We start from the raw sequence: 7970 nt of genomic DNA, 5'->3' as shown, positions 1-7970 counted from the left end.
GTAAAGATAAAAAAGTTCCTTTAATTTCTAAAAACTTATTTAAACTTTTTTTAATTACCTGAAATAAAAAATTACAAATTCCAAAAGAGATAAACAAATAACCAAAATTCCAAAATAAATAAATAAGAGCAGTCTACTTGATTCATCTATCTACACTCCCAAACGGACCAATTGATTTATCTATGATCCAAACCTGAATAACCCACATGTAATGAGCAAATGTACACGTGTATTGTATGAGATTATTTACTAAATGATTGTCTTTAATGATTTGATGATTTAAAACAAAAAAGGATAAGGAACAAATATAAAAAAGATTTAGGGTTCAAATTACATTTTAGTGGAACAAGATACGCCAAAAATATAAAAATTTTAAGTAAATACATGCATGCTCAGATTTGGTGTAATAGCACAATTCGAGTTGTGTTGCTTTAGCAACACAAAGTAAAATAGCAAATTAATTATATTTGATATTATGAAAAAAATTAAAGAATATACATCAACTCTATGCTCACCTGAAGGTTGGATGATGGAGATAAATCTGAATGAAAAATGTAATAAATTATTTTATATAAAATTTTTAGAACGAAAGTCTTATAATTTATAGAGAAAAATTTCAAACATTAGAAAATTTCAAAAAGGTAACAATCATATTCAACAGTAATATCAATTAACACTAATTTCAAACAATGGAAAATGAAAATTCACATTAATATTTCCTTCTAATTAACAAAAGTTGGAAATACTATTACAGTGAAGGAAAATGTTCAAGTTCTAGAAATAAGAGCATCTCCAATGGTATTTGTGACGCCGCCAAAATATAACACAAATAATCCATTTCATAAGATCTGTAAACATACTAAAATGATATACTTCATTTATCAGAGTCTCTATTACAAAAAAAATATTACATGCATTATACATTCATAAACATTAATTCTAAATTTACAACATGTAACACAAGTTAATGATAACAAAATAAATACCCTACAGACTTACATTTTTTCAAGATATCACTTGGTTACAACAAAAGAAAGAGTTTTAAGCTCTCTATACATGTAAAGCTCTCGGCTTGAATAAATATTTAAATATAAATATAACAAAATAGAGCCTTCAGCCTTTAGTCCTCCCAAGCTATGTTCTTGGAGGTGGTATGTCACCAGTACTTGGAAATGATTTCCTAAGTACGGTGAGCCAAAACCTAGTAGAAATAGTCTAATACAATCTATGAAGTTTAACTAAGATATAAGTGTCAGATAAACGTTCAATATTCATGTTCAACTTACATTCTTTCCATAACCATTCAATACTGATATTCATATCTCAATCCATTCTCAACTATTCATTTCGAGTTAATTCATTTCATTCCAAGTCATATAGCAAGTATACATAATTTTCCAAAATGATCCAACTGTGACTACAACTCAGTGGTTCCCTATCCACATAACCATTATACAAACACTTCAACCTTGTCATTTTACGAAAATTTCGTCCGCAGGATTGACACCCATATATTTATAAGACTTTGGGACTTTCACCCTGGACACTCCGGCCAATTTAATTCTCAATGGAGTCCATCCCCTATCTCCTCCCAAACAATGGAGTACATCCATTTTCTTCTCCCAAAAACATTATACATATACAATGGTGCCGTTTGGTAACACTTACGTTTTCAGTTTTCTGTTTGTATTTATAAAAATTTTAAAAACTCAAATAAAAGCTTGTTTGATAAATTTTTGATTTATAAATCAGTGATCTCAGTTTATAAATTTGGCCAAAAAATGTATACTCAAAAAATGTGTTTCCGTTTTGAGTTTTGAGTTTTTTTTTTTTTTACCACGCAACACTAGCCACCACCCGCCACCATTTTCCACCACCGTCTTCTGCCACCACCACCCACTCCCCACCACCACCTGCCACCACCACTCACCACCCACCTACCACCACCACCCACTTGCCACCCATCACCCGCCATCCACTTGCGACCCACTCGCCACCACCATCCACCCCTCGTCCTTGCCACCACCACCACCACCACTACCCACCTGCCATCCACCTGCCACCACCCACCACTCGCCACTACCATCCACCGCCCGCCACCACCAACCGCCACCTACCTGTCACCACTACTCACTACCCACCTGCCACCACCACCTATCACCCGCCACCACCAGCCACCCACCACCACTTGCCACTACCCATCCGCCACCCATTTGACACCACCATCCACCACCACTACCACCACCCCCACCCACTCGCTACCACCCACCACCCACCACCGTCACCCACCCACCCACCCACCACCACCACCCGCCATCCGCCACCCACCTGCCACCGCCACCCACCACTCATCACCACCACCACCACCCACTCGCTGCCACACACCACCAGTCACCGTCACCCACCCACCCACCATTACCACCCACCCGCCATCTGCTACCCACCTACTACCACCACCCACCACCTGCCACCACCATCACCACCACCACCACCACCACCACCCACTCGCTACCACCCATCACCCGCCACCGTCACCCACCCACCCACCACCACCACCACCGCCACCACCCACTCACCACCACCCGCCACCCGCCACCACCCACTTACCACCACCCACCACCCGCCACCCACTTGCCACCACCACTATCACCATCACCACCCACTCGCTACCACCAGCCACCGTCACCCACCCACCCACCACCATCACCCACCCGTCACCACTCGCTACCCACCACCCATCGTCATCACTTTCCACCACCGTATTCCGCCACCACTTGCTATTTCTCACTTTTTTTTTTTATTTTTAAACATTTTGTCAATTACCAAACGCGTTTATAGTTTATGTTTTTCTAAAAATAAACAAAAATCAGTTTATAAAATTTTTGTAAATATAAACTGAAAACGTAAACGTTACCAAACAGACCCAATGTATTTAAATTCATCGTCATATACAATGACTATCCATAACACATGTTCAATGCCCTAATCATACCATCATATTCAATGACAACTTAAATGATTAGTTTCAATTTACTTAATCATCATGCAATTTCGACAACAATCCTGGCTATCCTCCACCGATAGCCCAATACAGATATTTCTAAACAGATTTACAATCTTTGTAATAGATAATTTATCAAATTGTCCAAGAATGATTGATTAAACAAATCCAACTACACCATTCATTTACACATTTTCCCAATTTCACATTTCTCACATCAATTTCATTATTTATGCAAAATAATATTCAAAACACATTTAGGGTAAATCTCTCCATTTATTCAAATATTAATTCAAAGGCTCAAATTTACCATTTTAACACAAGATACCCTCATTTTCAAAACCCCATAATCATCTATGGAACACAATATAGAAACCCCTCTTTCAATTTGAGAACAAACCCTAAGTTTACCCAAAAACTCCCAAGTTTTCCACCATTTATACAAAACCATAAATAACTATGTAAAAACTCATACCAAGGTATAGAATATCTCTACCTCAAAGAGAGAAGATGAGCCAAGCAAGAGAGAAACCCCAAAAGTGCCGAAATCCAACTCTAATCAGTTCAAAGAGAAGATCTTGAGAAACTCCACCTTTTTATCAAAGGGAGTAGGGTGGAAAGATCAAAGGATCTAAGCCAAAGTGTAAAGAGAGAGAGTATTTTAGAGAGAGAGAGGCTCTCAACTTTAGGGTTTTGGCTGAAAAGGTATGAAAAAGTGATGTAAAAAGTGCTTTTTGTGATCTGATATACGCGCAGTCCGCTCGAGCGTCAGACACAAAGATTTTTTCCCCTCAAGCACAAGAAGAGGCCCGCTCGAGCGTAGAATACATACCTCTAGTATTTTTGCAGACAACAGACTAGCCACTCGAGCTCAAGAAAGGGCACTCGAGCACCTACTCACTTGAGTGTGAATGACACTCCTCCAACACTTTTGTAGACGTGCAAAGTACTGAGGGTTTGCAACTCCCGCTTGAGCGCAATAAAGTCCGCTCGAGCGAAGGACCAAAATTTACATAGCCCGCTCGAGCGCAAGAATGGCTGCTCGAGCGGAAGACCAAAATTTGGGCAACACAAAGTTTGAAAACTTAAGTAACCAACCTATTCCAAACACAACCACAACAACCCAAAGACCAATTTCAAAGGTATACAAGGGAAAAAGAGGTAGATAACAATATGAAAGAATTAAACCCGAGCCTGGAACATCACAAGAGTCGGGTAAAAACCAGAATTGCTATAGTATTTGCCATAATAGCATTGTCATTGTTATAATTTGGCAATGAATAGTAGTAAATTACCAAATTGTAACAATGGTGCTCAAATGGTCACATGTTATTTGGACAAATCTCAACAAACTTTCCCTCCAATTTTGTAGGTGTTGTTTGGATATATAGGTTTTCTAGTGATTTTTTTATTGTTCATTTTTTGTCTTTTGTGACCTTTTTAAAACTTTTTTTACAAAAATATATAAATATTTACATTGCACCCGACTAGACAAATATAAAAATTACAAAAAATTGATTTTTTTATTTATATAATTCACCCCACCAAAAAAACATACAACTACAAAATCAAAAAAAAAAAAAAAAATTATTAACTACATTATAAAAATTATATTTAAAAATAAATAATTAAAATTACATTGACAAATAAATGACATTGCAAAATTAAAAAATACATTCTCCCATAATTATTCATCAAGAGATAGGAAAAAATAGTAATTTGGGTTGCTAGCATGTGCGGACCACTTGGCAAAAATCTCATTTTTGCGCATTATGTAGTATGCTTTCGTCTGAGAGTCCAAATGAGAAATGTCTGTAATCATTATTAAATGTTCTTCATTCTCTCATCTTGAACCATTTTTTTCTTTTCTTTCAATTTTTTTCATTTTCTTCTTAGCAAGGTGTTGGTTAAATGTCTCCAACAAATTGTAAAATTTGTGGACTTCAGCTTGAATAGTTTGAGTTTTTCGAAACAATTCTTTTGTAGATTTCTTACCCATAGGCCTTTTACCCTTTGCAGAGACACTACCATTACCGATTGGATTATTACCAACAGTTGGATTGCTACCAACACATGGACTATTGTCATCTTCAAGAGAAATGCAGTTATTCATAGGGGATTCGGATGCTGAATTAGGGAAAAACGGTGTATGTATCCTTGACTTTACTATGTTCGTAGGAGTTATATTTTGCCACCTGATATTGTTTTGCAAGATTGGCCAACAATGTTTAAAAGTAAAATGTTTGTTTTCATCTTGATGGTATAAAAGTTTTACTTGAAGCATCTATATCAATAAAATATTAAATTAATTAATTAGTTAATTTTTATATGAGATAAAAAAAAAAAAAAACTAACATAATAAATGAAGATGAAATCTTACTATATCAACTTGAGACATCTCACTTGGGTGTAGATTTTTGGCTTGCGCTAAACACCCACAAAATTTGTTGCAACATTTCATGATTACACTCCATCGAGATGAGATAGAAACTTGTGTTCTAGAGTGATCATTCTGTATCGAGCAATAATTTTCAAAAATTCCTTCCAAAAAATAAGCATGAGATTGCGAATTCCCAACAATTGGGTCTTCAATAATGTAACACCAAGTTCTACAAATTGCCACATCTTCTTGAGTGGTGAATGATTTTCCTTTCTTTGTTTTTGATGAACCTTCCATACTGATTGTGTAAAAAAACAAACATAATTATTTATTTATTTATGTAGATTGAAAGTTGTGTATTCAAATTAAGATTGGTTGTTTATATTTATAAGAAGTAAAAATATGACCTTTATTTTTATTTGTTTAATTTATAGCCGTTAAAAAGAATCGTTTCAAACTTTTCTGGATTATAGGAAGAAAAAGAGCTGTTGCTCAATTTGTGCATTCCAATGACAAAAAAGCACCTTTGGATTATCTATTTCTTTCTCTCTCTTATCTATCTATCTATCTATCTATCTATCTCTTTCATTCCAGAACCAGTCTTCATCTCTTTTCCTCTCTCTCATCGTCTCCATTCTTCCTCACTCACTCTCTTCCTTTGTGTTTCACCTTCCTCATCACCACAACCACAGGAACCACAACCACCACCACCAACAGAACCACCACTACACCTACCGTCGATCTCTAACTCTCAAATCCAAATTTCTCTCTCTCTTCTCCAACCCTCTTCTCCCTTTGTCTCTCAATTTTTTCATCACCACAACCACCACCATAACCACAAGAACCACCACCACAACCAATAGAACTACCACCACACCCACCGTCGATCTCCAACCCTCAAACCCCAAATTTCTTGATCTTTTCTTTAACCTTCCTTTGTCTCTCACCTTCTTCATCACCACAACCACCACCATAACCACAGGAACTACCACCACCACAACTAACAGAACCACCACCACACCCACCGCTGATCTTTAACCCTCAAACTCCAAATTTCATTCTCTCTTCTCCAACCCACTTCTCTACTACAACCCGCTATCTCTCACCTTCTCCTCACAGTCTTCTTCTTCGATCTCCCTCTCCCTTTGTTCTAGACCCTCTTCTCCAATGAGTGAAACCTTAACCCTAACCAAAGTGATCCTCTCAATCCCCCTTTGATCTATCTCTCCCTCAGTTCTAAACCTTTTCTCCAACGATCCCTCTCTCTAAAAAATGATCCAAACCTGAAACCCTAATGAAGACCGTCTAAAGAAGATGAAGAAGATCAACCCAAAGCTATAATGAAGATGATCCAAACACAAAGATGAAGCAGATGAAGCCAAATTCCTCTTCAAATTGTAGGTATTTTTTAGGGAAAATTACACTAATAGTCCATATAGTTTGGGGTTCGTGTCATTTTAGTCCTTGACTTTTCAATTGTGACACATTTGACCTTGAATTTTGAATCTTGTTTCAAATAAGGACAATTGAACATACCATTGCTTAATTTCAAGGGCAAAATCGTCAATTTGATAAAATATAAATTAATTTGACAAAAATAAATGTCAAAAAAATATTTTAAAATTTTTAAAAATTATTTCTACCCACCAAAGATAAAATTATGTAAAATTGATAAAAATGAATAAAAATTACATGATTAATTTTTAAAATTTTACATGATCATCATCCAAATACATAATAAAAATTAATTTGGTAAAAAAAATAAATGTCTAAAAGATTTATCAATTTTATATAATTTTATCTTTAGTAGGTAGAAATAATTTTAAAAAATTCAAAAATAATTTTTTGACATTTATTTTTGTCAAATTAATTTATATTTTATTAAATTGACGAATTTGCCCTTGAAAAATCTAATAGTATCTTCAATTGTCCTTATTTGGAACAAGATTCAAAATTTAGGGTCAAATGTGTCACAATTAAAAAGTCAGGGACGAAAGTGACACAAATCTCAAACTATAGGGACCGTTGGTGTAATTTATCCTATTTTTTATGATATCATCTTGCTGAAATTATTATTTTTTTTTGAAATTCATTGCTTGAAATTGCTGAAATTGATTCATTCATATTGCTTGAAATTCTTGAAATTCAAATTATTTATTTATTTATCTATTGCTTCAGATTGATTTATTATTGATTCTAAAATAAAACTGCTTTAGAATTTATTTATTTTTTGGTGGATTTTTTGGTGAATTTTGCTTATGTTTTGGAATTGTGTGCTGGGAAGGATGATGAGAAAGGGAGGAAGGGAGGAAGGAAACAGTTGGTTTTGGTGACTTGGCAGCTGCCAAAGCTTGTGCCTTATTTGACACAAGCTTGGCATTTGCCAAAGATAGCAGCTGCCAAAACTTACCATTGGAGAACACTTTTGGCCTATACCTACTATAAAATGGCTTTGGCATACTTTCAAATTACCTTATCTTCACCGCAACTAAATACAAAAAGAGCTCAATTATTACTCAACGTTATATCAAAATTTTGAAATTTAATTTATAAATCCAAATTGAACACGACATATGTAATGAGAAAATG

Source organism: Camellia sinensis, chromosome 6 (assembly GCF_055761805.1).
Source record: "Camellia sinensis isolate YWXY chromosome 6, ASM5576180v1, whole genome shotgun sequence".
NCBI lineage: Eukaryota > Viridiplantae > Streptophyta > Magnoliopsida > Ericales > Theaceae > Camellia > Camellia sinensis.
The sequence above is the reverse complement of the archived record's forward strand: the minus strand, read 5'-3'. Positions refer to the sequence as shown.